Source organism: Mauremys reevesii, linkage group 1, assembly GCF_016161935.1.
Source record: "Mauremys reevesii isolate NIE-2019 linkage group 1, ASM1616193v1, whole genome shotgun sequence".
Classification (NCBI taxonomy): domain Eukaryota; kingdom Metazoa; phylum Chordata; order Testudines; family Geoemydidae; genus Mauremys; species Mauremys reevesii.
The window spans coordinates 174236335-174248768 of NC_052623.1; the positions used below are offsets into that span (position 1 = coordinate 174236335).

General features: G+C 40.2%; 1 long non-coding RNA gene across 4 annotated transcripts in view; it reads left to right on the plus strand.

The window, feature by feature from the left end:
* The first annotated feature begins 302 nt into the window (after window positions 1–302).
* Window positions 303–12434, plus strand: part of LOC120381694 — a 57931-nt gene continuing 45799 nt past the window's right edge. For 3 of the 4 annotated variants that reach the window (XR_005588137.1, XR_005588139.1, XR_005588135.1), the window contains exons 1-2: window positions 303–436; window positions 2182–2331. This is a non-coding gene — a long non-coding RNA (uncharacterized LOC120381694). The remainder of the gene's footprint in view (window positions 437–2181; window positions 2332–12434) is intronic. The other variant, XR_005588136.1, reaches the window with a different exon arrangement.

Sequence of the window (12434 nt, forward strand, 5' to 3'; positions counted from 1 at the left end):
CTTCCAATCCTGTTTATGATGGATCAGTATCCCTTCTAGAACAAGTACCTGTACTGGACAGCTGCCACATCTGATACCAACTGATTTGTGAATGTTGCCCTAATCTCCTTACCTACCCCACTGGGTCCCTGACTGGCTGTGGGGAAGGCAGAAAAACTCACCCCACTTTTCCTCATCTCAGCTATCCCTGCAATGAGGGGGAAAAATTCTTCCAGCTCTAAAAGGAAAAAAAAAAAAGTAATTAGCAAAAGCCCACAGCAGATCATAAAAACCTGGACCTACTCTGATCACATACAAGGGAGAAGGGGTGCATCTGACCAGTGACTGACAAAGGATTTCCTTCTGGAATGCATGGGGTATAAATCCCCTTCCTGGTGGGCCAGCTGGTCTGGCCACTTCCAGTCCCTGCCACCCAACATCTCTTGGCTCTGTTCAGGTATGTCCACCTTTTCTTTCCCTCACAAACCAAATGCAGTTAGTGATCCTTAAAGGAGCCTTGTCACCTTTTCTTCCTGATGGCAAGATAAAGATGTACTGTATTCAGTTGCAGTAAGCACATTCTGAAGTGATCGCTTGTATTCCTGCAGAACCTGTCAGGAAAGGAAAGTTATCTTTGTGTCCCATTTCTTTGTCTTCAGCAAGATGTCACAGATATTATAATATCCTGCAATATCCTGGACAAATCTGGTTGAACCGAGTAAAGATGTTAAACTCTATTTAATAAGGCTATCATAATGAAAATGCAATTGTCTGTGTTTATTGACGGATTGTATGTATTTCCATGGGAAGGATAAATAGGAAAACAGCAGGGTGTGCTTAGGTAAATTCCCTGAGTTTGTAACATCTCCAGAGAAACACCACCACCTGGAGAGGTTTGCATATGCTCATTCCTGTTGGATTGTCCAGGGAACAACTGACAGAGTCTTTAGATAAATATCATAGTTTTAAACTGGGTGATGGCCTCCTTTCTGATCCAGCCAGCAGACTGGATTTCTGATCCAAGGTGGTCCCAAATATTAAGAAAAGGCTGGAAGGATGTTGTCCTACTGAAGTGTCATAAGACTGAGTGCTTGTTCTGAGCTGAAGCTGTAAGGAACTTATGACCACAGGGAACATCCCTATGTAGGGCTTGAAGGACTTATCACCAGTCAGAAGTCTTGTTGAAATGAGGGGGTGATCTCTAGTAAACTTATAAGCATGTTTGTATGTTTTTTCTGTTTTTTAATGTTTCTACCTTAAGAATAAATTTGCTTGCTTAGAAACAGCTGTGTGGTAACTGAGAATAGTAGCAACCACACTGTGTACTGTTTCTCAGGAGAGAAGCAAAGCGGGAGATAGCCTGTGTTTTTGCCCAGAAAATCACAGTATAGTCAGGGAAAACTCTGCAGCCTGGAAATACCCTGGGCAGAAGGGGGAGAGAGACAAGTGAGGCAATAGCTGGGGAGTTGGAAGCCTAGAGTGGGTGCCCTTGCTTCTCTACAGAGGAGGAGAACAGGTGCAGTTGTCCTGACTGTTACACATGGTTCCTGTTGGTTCACATGTTCTCTGAAATATCATAATTTGGTGTAGGGAACATAAGCCATATTTGGATTTAGGCCTGAGTAACTTTGGTTGGGTGCATGTTTAATGAAAGTTAGCATTGCTAAAAGATGTCTAAAACTTCTTTTTCTTTTCTTTTTTTGCTTGTAAGCAAAAAGCTATTAGGGTATGTCACTCATTTGCCCTTAACTCTGCTTCCACCTCTTAGAGTTATTTTCCCACTGTCATAACTTAATTTGTCATGAGGCTGTGTGAATGGGTGGATTTGCAAATGCTGAATAATCATTAAATATAATTAAACAACTAAGACCTTTATGCCTTAGGCTTAATCAGAAGTGTGTCTACTAGTTCCTTATCACATAAGACCTTCTTGAATCCTGTTTTTGAGAGAAGTATGTTTGTGGTTACCAACAAATTGGGGCAAGACATCTAACCACTAAACTGAAATCTTCACTGTGGCTTCAAGATGTCATTGGTTCATGTTGAACTATAGCCAACATGTTGGAATCCCTAACTGGACAAGAGAGTCCCTGGGATAATGTGGAGGAGTCACTAAGCCCTACAAAATAAGCTATCCATGAGGAAAGAAGATTGGGCCTCTCTCGCATCACCACACCTCAAGTTGTATCCTTTCCTCACTAGACTGGCCATCCAGAGGAGAGGGAAAAGACACTGTCCACTAGTTAACCCAAGCCTGAAGTACGCAAATGAGAGAGAGGGAGAGAAGACCAAGCTTTTCCCCCTGCATGTGAAGAAGCTGCAAGCTACAACTGATCATCAATAAAGATACTTGTAAATATCAACCTAGTTCTAAACTAAGACCAATTGTGTGAGCTACAAACTTTGAGACAGTGTAAAAATCTTTCTGTAGAGTAATTGGAGGACTCTCAATTGCTCATTGCTCATTTGTCTGTTTCTGTGTGTCACCCACTGTTCCCCAAAGTACAGTAACTCCTCACTTAACGTTATAGTTATGTTCCTGAAAAATGCGACTTTAAGCGAAACGATGCTAAGCGAATCCAATTTCCCCATAAGATTTAATGTAAATGCGGGGGTTAAGTTCCAGGGAATTTTTTTTCACCAGACAAAAGACTATCTATACTGTGTATCTATCTATGTACACACACACACTCACACTCACTCTCTCTCTATATAAGTTTTAAACAAACAATTTAATACTGGTACACAGCAATGATGATTGTGAAGCTGGGTTGAAGTGGTGAAGTCAGAGGGTGGGATATTTCCCAGGGAATGCCTTACTGCTAAATGATGAACTAGCATTTGGCAGAGCCCTCAAAGGTTAACTGGTTGTTAATGTAGCCTCACTCTACAAGGCAGCAGGCAGGGAGGAAGGGGAGAGAGCATAGCAGACAGCGACAGAGACACAACACACAGTGTGTCTGAGAGTGAGAGATGCACATTTTCCCTTTAAGTAACTGACCCCAGTCTTAAGTACACTGACTTGTTAATTAGATCAGTTTGCTGAGACCACAGCTGCTGCCTGGAAGCTCCCTCAGTCCTGAACCCTGTCGTGTGTACCCCCTGCTCTATAGAAATGGGGTAAGTGGGGTGCAGGAGCAGGGGGAAGGGGGACATCCTGACATTAGCCCCCACCCAGCAAGCAGGAGTCTTTGGGAGCAGCTCCAAGGCAGAGGGCAGGAGCAGCACATGGCGGTGTGGGAGGGACAGCTCAATGCCCGCAATTGCTAGCCTGCTGGGCAGCTGCAGCACAGGGAACTTAGGGGAACAGGGAGCTGATGGGAGGCTGCTAGTCCACCCTGATTACAAGCCCCCACCAGCTAGCTGCAACGGGCTGCTCTTCCTGCAAGCAGTGGACAAAGCAGGCGGCTGCCAAAGATGTTCGAAGGGAGCATTGCACAACTTTAAACTAGCATGTTCCCTAATTGATCAGCAACATAACAATGTTAACCGGGACAACTTTAAGTGAGGCGTTACTGTACACACTAATCCATTCAGTCTGTTTAAACTGTGAGATCCCTGGTTAAACCAGTGTCATTTTAAAGCTACTCTAAATGTGGAATTTTATAAATCATTCGATATCTGTGTGACATAACCAGAGAGATGGAGGCATTGTTTTAGTGAGGAGGAGAATTAGACTAGATAAACAAAATTTTGATGTAATTTCTGTGAACAGGTGAATCTTAACCGGAGGAAGCAACCAGAGGAGGAAATCCTATTTAAAACCAAGACACGTAACAGCCTCTGCCTTTAACAGACACTTAACTAAATGGCTTAACTCCAGGAAGTGGCTTCTCCCCTTAACTTTCCTGTAAACCTGCTTTCCTTAAGTTGTTCATTATAACTTGATTTAATTACTAATTGTAGTACCTGACAAGCCAGCTGAATTGAACCATTGACTCATAAATTTGTAAAAGCTGTACTGAAGGCTTTTTTCACGTCAACACTTCACCACAAAGTAACCTACATCGAGGTCAAAAGGTGAAACCATTAAAAATTATTCCTGAGCCCATCCTGTCTTTTAAGTACTCAGAATAACACCTGTGGCAAACCCAGGACAAATAGCTACCAAGGGAGGGATAGTAATTAGTCCCAGAGAGGTTAAAAGGCCTCTCCCTATCCACTGAGGAGAGATAGCCATGGAGAAATAAGGTTCAGCTGGAACAGGGGTTATGAGGGAACTAATTAGGGTCAGCTGACCCCAATTGCTGGAGACCTTTTTAAACCCTCCCTGGCAGGGAAGCAGAGGGGGAGTGAGAGAAGTAGAGAGGCTGCTAGTGAGTAGGTGCAACAAGACTCTAAATTCTTCCAGCAAGGAAGACTCCACTCTGTCCCCAGAAGGGGAGAAAAACAGAGCAAGGGACTGACTGAGAAAAGGATCAGCCAGACCCTGCATGACCTGGAAGGACTTTGCTTTGCCCAAGCCTGTGTCTCTGTGTCTCTGGACTGAGCCAGCTGCGGAGAAGCAGGTACTTTGCCACACACCCAATAATCCCAATAGTGGGTCAAAAACTTTCTGCAGAATTTTCCATCATAAAATGCTGACTTGACTATGTCAAAACCTTATTTTGGAATGTGTTGATTACATCAAAACTTTTGACTCCCCCCTGTTAGAAGTGCATTCAGAGATCTCAAGCAGGGAGCAACATGATAATTGTGTACATAGAAGTTACTTTAAAAAAATGATGGTTTATGCATGTTCTGATTCAACATTACTATCACTTCCACCACTCCTGTTAAGTGTCTACCACTCTTTCTCTGACATATTTTATAATTGCGACTGATTCAGCTTTCAGTCAGCTCTTTGCTATATGGAAAATCCTATCCTGCATTGACAGTGTGGTAGGAGGACGTTACCTAACAAGTCTGTTAAATTTCTACATCTAGAAGCTTTGAAAGAGTCTCAAGGCAATATACACACTAATATCTCCATGCAAATCAAAAACAGGTGAAATTTGTATCTATCTGGTAGGTAGATCTAGATCTAAATAAAGATTTTATTTTTTTCCAGAAAAATTAAGTTTCTCCCCCCAGTAGAAATTTGAATAGAAAAACCAAAAATCAGCCAAAACTCAACATATTTTGATTTGGAAATGCTGCTGCACTGCTCTTTAGAGTGGGCTCCGTAGCCAGACTGCTTCTCCCATAATTTATCATATTCTCCTTTCCTGGAGCGGGAAAATAGTGTGTTATGGGAGATGTAGTCTGACAGGGAAGACCAGTTTATGGAAGAGAATGGGGACGTGAGGCAACCGAAGGATAACTTCCATAAAACACCACAGCAGCATTTCCATTGTTTAATTACCAAGATCCTCCACTTTTCAAAACACCATTATGAACATAAGTAAATAAAATCACTGAGCATCTCAAACTACACAAGTCCTATTGTTAAACCAGTATAATTAAACCATAATACTCTCCAGCAGCTAGTGTGTCACTGTACTGACTTCAGAATTATCTGTCAATGTTTGCATTAATGGGTGAATTGAATCCAAGATCTTTACAAAATATTGCATGTGTACGTTGAGATGCAATATTGTAATTCCTTCCTGGATTTTGACTTTCTTCTGTCTTTCTTAGTAACTGTTCTACCCTCCTTCTTCCTTCACCCAACCCCCTGTTCATATAGCTGCTCAATCCTGCCCAGCTTTTGCCTGAAAATTATTTTTAGAGGCTCTTCCATATTCCTAACTTTAATTACCACACATCATGTCTATCTCAGTAGACACTGTGTGTGTGTACAATCTGTCTACCTTTTATTGCTTTTTTTAACCCTAGAGCAATAGTGAGTTTCAAATAATTATAAGATTTTTGAATTGGCATGAGCAGAATATTTGCATGATTTTTGTTAGTTTAAAAAAAGCTCTATTAATAATTTGCTCTTGAAATGCAGAGGATTTGTAATGAACAACCTGTGTAAATCTTTTCTTGAAAGAATATTGGCAATGAGATTTTTTCCTTCTAAACCTTGTGGACCACTTTTGAATAAAAACCTTGTTGAAATGCTTTGTAAACACATTCATCTGTAATGCACTCCAGTACACTAAATATTGCAAAAACAATATTTCTGAGCATAGGCTTACAAAAAGTATTACTGGGTAAAATATTGTACTGAGAAATATAGCCTTAGTAATATATAAATTACTAATAACATACTGGATTTTGGTACATTGAAGGCTAGACTCACAAAGGGATTTAGCCACCTAACTGCCATTTTAGGCACCGAAGTACAAAATTTAGACCCTCTAACCCTGGAAGTGCCTAAATTCCTTAGGCACCTAAGGTTCTGCTTGTGGACATGCATAATGCTGTAAAATCCTGATGCCACAATCTGCTTGGTGCCTTATCCCAGCAGGATCCTCAGATTAGGTGTTCCCCAGTCTATTGAATCGGTGGAGCCCAATCTCCTAGGTGTTCTCAGAGCATGCCTAATCCATGATTATGTTGCCTCATGCACTCCACACCATCAACAGACCTGTGGTTAGAGTACTCTTCTGCCTGATTGAGAGCAGGGACTTGACCCAAGGTCTTTCACTTCCCACCATATGCCCTAATCATTGAATAATGGGTATTCTAGTTCTGTCTCTCTCCCATTGAAGCTATTCCACTTCATATTAATTATTAAGTATTCATTGGAGCAAGGAATGGAACCTGGTTCTCCCAGGTGAAAACTACCTGCTTATATATCACAGAGTACTTACTACATATATACCTCCATGAAGAGATCACTTAATCTTCAGTGGGGACAAAGGGGCTTCTGTTAAAAAAACAATAATTTCCCATAAACTTTTTTACAGTAAGAAGAATAAGAAAATCTACTGTAGAATGCCCTGACCCAAAGGCCATTAAAGTCGATGGAAAAACTCCTTTTGACTTCAGTGGGCTTTGAAACATACCTGTATCTCGTTGTCTACTTGTTGTTTAAACTAATTGTTTGTTCAGACAAATGACATTTTGGAAAGGATTAGATGAAAGAGTGTGAAACATGGCAACAATAACACTCTAAAAGTTGAAAGTTTGAGGAGAAAGTTTGCATTCAAATATTTATTTAAAGGACTTTGGATAATCTGCAACTCCTGTCTTGTCTTGGAGGTTAAAAAAAAAGTTTCCTCAAGTGCTCAATGTTAGTTCTGGAGCCTCTGGTTCTATGATTTACATTATCTGAATCTTGGTGATATTTCTATACGCTACTATCCCCAAATGAGTTTAAACCTCCCAATATGTAGCTGTCTAATTGTATTAAATGGGCCAAATAGTGCAGATTTCACTTGGGCTGAGGAGTGCAGTAAATAGCCCAAAGGCAGGTGTGAATGCATAACTGTTTGTACGGATATAAATTGTGCACACAGTTCCCCTTTTATGTTTAATTTGAAGCGGGAATAGTTTCTTTTTCCATCTGACAGACATTAATTGTAACCCTTCTGCGAGGTGGAGTTGGCAGTATCAAGGGCCACATTGAATATCTAGGCTAGGGGTTCCTCTTAAAAAATACAAAGAAGAACCATCTTGAGCATCTACCCAGTAATCTGGGAACATTTTACCACCCGTTCCCCCGGCACCTCTAAAAGGCAATACTTCCCCACTCACAAGCAATGAGTCTTTGTATAACAAAATAAAATTTTTAAATAAAAAGGAACCCACCAGTAATTTGTAAAAACACCCCAACCACAATTCAAAAGCATGTAACGATGAGCAAATACCCACCCCAGAGTATTTTGGGCAGTGGCCTTTGTCTCAGTTTCTCATCTTGTGGTAGGAAAGGCCAGCAAATGTTCCTTTAACCTGCCATTGCACTCTTCCCTGCACTGTACCCCACTTCTTGGTCAGCAAAGGCCCGGAGTTCAGAAATGCATTCAACTGAGTTCTCGTTCCACTCCAGGGACAGGGAGGGGAGGAGTCAAGCAAAGCCTCGGCTGCTGCTGCCACCTCTGCAACTGACTCACAGTTGCCACTGTTCACGCTTGTGCGGCTGGCTGCTGCTGACGCCATTCACTCTGCTGCTGTTATTGGCTCTGGTGCCGCTGGCATCACCATTCTCTCTGATGTCACATTCTGAGGTTCCACCAGTTAACCCTGCTCTCAGTGATTTCAGCAGATAGTGGGGAAGGGTGGGCAGTGTGTTTTTTCTTCTTCACTGTAACTCTGTCCCACACCAAGTCTAAGGCTCAGCAGCTAGACCTAGTTATCGGTGATTTCAACTCTAGTGACCACTTAACAAAACAGAGACTCTCAGTTGAGTCTATTCATCTCTGTCCTCAAACAGTGGAGAGGGGAAGGGTCAAATGGTGTCTAGGTCTCTTTAGGCAGAGTCCACACCACAAGGTACAAACACTTTTGTAGTTAGAGCACATATTACATATGTACCTCCATATGGGTGTCAGCTTGGAGGGTTTGGGAGCAGTCGTATATCAGAGAGCTGAGGGCAAATAGAAACTTGTGGCCTTTGCAAGCCGAGAACTGTCTGGTTTGGTATCTCTGTCCTCTGCTTAGCAAAGTGATGTTCAGTTGAGGGTCAATGTAATCTGTTGGTAGAAGGACTGAAACATAATAGTCACTTGATATCCAGTGTCAGGCACTGCTTTACATGCTGTCTCTTCAATACAGCTCTGCAGAATGTTGGTGAAGTATGTGGATCACATTGTATCTCAAAAGAATGTGAGTACTGATCTGACAGATGGCCACTCCCAGGTAATTACAGAGAGTGCAAGACCTTTCTTGGATTTAGTGGTTACTATCCAGGTTTGAATAATTATGCTACCATTGTAAAGCCTCTGAATGATCTTAAGGGATACCAGCCCATCAAGAGCAAATCTAAGACCAAAGGTAAGGGGAGGTCCTGGAAATTCCCGAGAAGAGACACTAAGTCACCTTAGAACTCTTTGGACTGCAATGGAATAAGAGATGTGAAAAGACTTTTTGATAAATCATTAATTGCCTAACTCATGCTCTAGTCCTAGTGTTTGCTGACCCAAGCAAGCATTTTATCTTCCACATGGATGCCAGCTTGGAGGGCCTGGGAGCAGTCCTGTACCAGGAAGCTGAGGGCAAACAGAAACCTGTGGCCTTTGCAAGCCAAAGTCTATCCAACAGCAAGACTCACTACCTCATTCACAAGCTGGAGTGAAGGCAATGACTGGTTCAGCTTGGAGATACCCTGGTCAGAAGGAAGAGAGATGTGGGGAACCAGAAGGGAGAGGTGAGGGCCAGGGCAGCCAGAAGTCTAAGAGTGGGTGCTCTTGCTGGAGGAAATATAGGTGCAGTTTCCCTGAACTGTGACATACCTTTCAGCATCAATTCATACACAATTAATTTCCGTGTGTATATGAGCCATCTTTTCAAATTTCACAGTTCTGAGATGATCAAAATAAGTAAAATTTCTTCTAAGTTTTTAAGCACCACTTGCAAGGGATACAACAGCCTAGAAATTGGTCATCCAAAATGGCAGCATTTTGCAGTATATTTGGTATCCTCTGGTCACTCGAGTTTGGGTCTGATTTTTTTGTTTTTCAGAGGTGCTAAGAATCTGTGGTCCCCATTGCCTTCCAATGGAGTAGTAGGTATTCAGTACCTCAGAAGATCAGGCCCTTTGTCATTGTTCATAAATTCAGAGAACAGTTTACCTACCTAAAGTTCCCTCAATCTTTTAAAAAAAATACCATACTATTTGAAACCCACTCATTCTGACTGTGATTCATTCCATTCATAATTATGTTAAGGGGGATGTATCTCTTTTCTTCTGTTTGGTGTTGTACTTGACTGTTCTCATAATGTAAACCTTTCAAACTTGTTTCAAACTATGTGGTTTAGGAAAATCAGAATACTAAATATCTTCCCCAGCCCTGTCCATCCATTTGTCATGCATTTACTTCCATGCCTTCTTCTATGAACCCTCTCATATGTGGGATGAACTGTCTGAGCTCATCTGCAAAGTCTATACCATGTCCATATTTAAAACCGTTTAAAGATCCATGCTGCTTACAATGAACAACACTGATTTTATATGATTTGCCTATTATTTCCATTCTATGACCCCCTAACTACTTTTCTGCCCTTACATAAATTCCCCTGGTCGGGGATTATCCTTCTTCAGAGTTTGGAAAGCATCTCTAGAGTAGTGGATGCTACTGTAAGTAAAGAACAGATTTTTTTCTGTGTGTGTGGACAGCAGCTACCATAAATGGGCATCTTGACTGAGGTTTCTAGGCACTATTGTAATACAATAATAACAAGCTTCTTTGTTATTTTGGCTTTGTAGTAAAGAAAGGGGACTCTTAGGAAAAATCATTTAAAAACAGATGGAAAAACCCAGTTTTTGCTATTCACAAAGCAGTTCAATAAGCATATAGTATTTTTAAAACAAGTTCACAAGCATATTTATAACTAGGGATGCTAAACAATTAAAAAAAATTATTGAGATTTAAAAAGTCATGATTAATAGCAGTTTTAATCCCACTGTTAATAATAGAATACCATTTCAATTTTTGGTATTGGGCTAGAAGTGTGGTGTGTGCATGTGTGTTGGGGGAGTGCTGTCTCTTTAAGCAGAGCACTCAGAACCCTGAATGCGTTTTCAGCCAGCAGCAGCTGCTTTTCGCAGCATTTGCTGCTGAGCCCAGCAGCAGGAGACAGGCTCCCCGTGTTCCCAAGCCTCAGAGCAATGGCAACTGGGTATGGGGGTAGGGGCACCCTGACCTCAGCCTAATCCCCCCACACACCCCTCAAGCATGGAACTCTGGTGTGCAATTAATACTCATTTTTTTTTAAAAAAACCATTAATTTGTTTTGTTAATTGCATGTGTTAACTGTGATTAATTGACATCCCTAATTATTTTTTATTACAAATATTTGCACTGTAAAAAGGATTTTTAAAAGGTACAAGTCGCAGCATGAAGGAGCATACAAATGTTTAGCATATTTGGCACGTCGATACCTTGCAACGCCACCTACAACAGTGCCAAGCAAATGCCTGTTCTCACTTTCAGGTGACATTGTAAATAAGAAGCAGGCAGCATTATCTCCCATAAATGTAAACAAACTTGTTTGTCTTAGTGATTGGCTGAACAAGAAGTAGGGCTTAGTGGACTTGATTCTAAGCCCAAAGTTTTACTTTATTTTGGTTTTGAATGTAGGTATTTAAAAAAATCTACATTTATAAGTTGCACTTTGACATTAGAGAGATTGCACTATAGTACTTGTATGAGGTGAATTGAAGAATACCGTTTCTTTTATCTTTTTCATAGTGCAGATATTTATATTCAAAAATATAAAGTGAGCATTGTACACTTTGTATTCTGTTTTGTAATTGAAGTCAATATATTTGAAAATCTAGAAAAACATCCAACCTATTTATAATACATAAAAAAATTGGTATTCTATTATTGTTGTTTTACAGGGCGATTAAAACTACAATTAATTTTTTTTAATCTAGTCAATTTCTTTTGGGTTAATCACTTGAGTTAACTGCAATTCATTGACAGCCCTCCTTATAACATGGTTCAGTATTGAACAAAAAAAGTCTTTGTCTTTAAAACAACAACAACAAAATTTGTCAACTGTTCTATTGCATTCCATGACTATTTACTTCTGAAAAGGAAAATGGTTTTGTATCAGCTAAATAGAGCTAAAACGACCTGTCTGATTTCCTCTAGAGTGAGAAGAAAAATAACTTTTTCATCAGCAATGAATGTACAGGCAACTAGTCACATTGCTTATTTGGTGAAAGCCTGTGAAATATTGTGACTATACTACAGTGAACATCAATATTTAATTTGTCTCATTTTTTTTGTTATGAGTAAGTGTTCAAGTAACACAATACATCAGGGAATTCTCTATATTGGAAATAACAAATGGAGAATTTAGCAACTTAAATAGTATAAAGATGTAAAGGTTCATTTTAATGGTAAACATATTTTAGTTAGGTCTCTGAGATTTGTGTTTTTAATCACTTGGTAACTAAAACTAAGGCCACCCCGTTTCATTCAGCATTTAGTTAAACTAAAGCAGAATACATTAAAAATAACAAATATGTTCATTTCAACTATGTATTACTGGGTATGTGCCATGTACGGCTTTATCATCTAACCCTTTAAAGATGTTTAAAGGTGACCTGTCAGAGTAAAAACAGTCTTGCTCTTTTTGTCTATTATGCATAAAGGCCTGAAACATCTAATTTTAAATGTTTGTTTTAGGATTTTTGTGTGTGTTAGAAATATTATATCAGGAACATTGTGGTATATGCAAAGATTGAAATGATAATTCCTTACCATACACATCAAGAACATTAATAAAAGGTGAGAGAAATTAGTCTCAGATTGATCAAGAGGTATTCATTCTGGAGCCACAGGCCAGATCTTCATTAGATGTAAATCAACATAGCTTCAGTGACCTCAAAGGAACTATGCCAATTTATACCATCA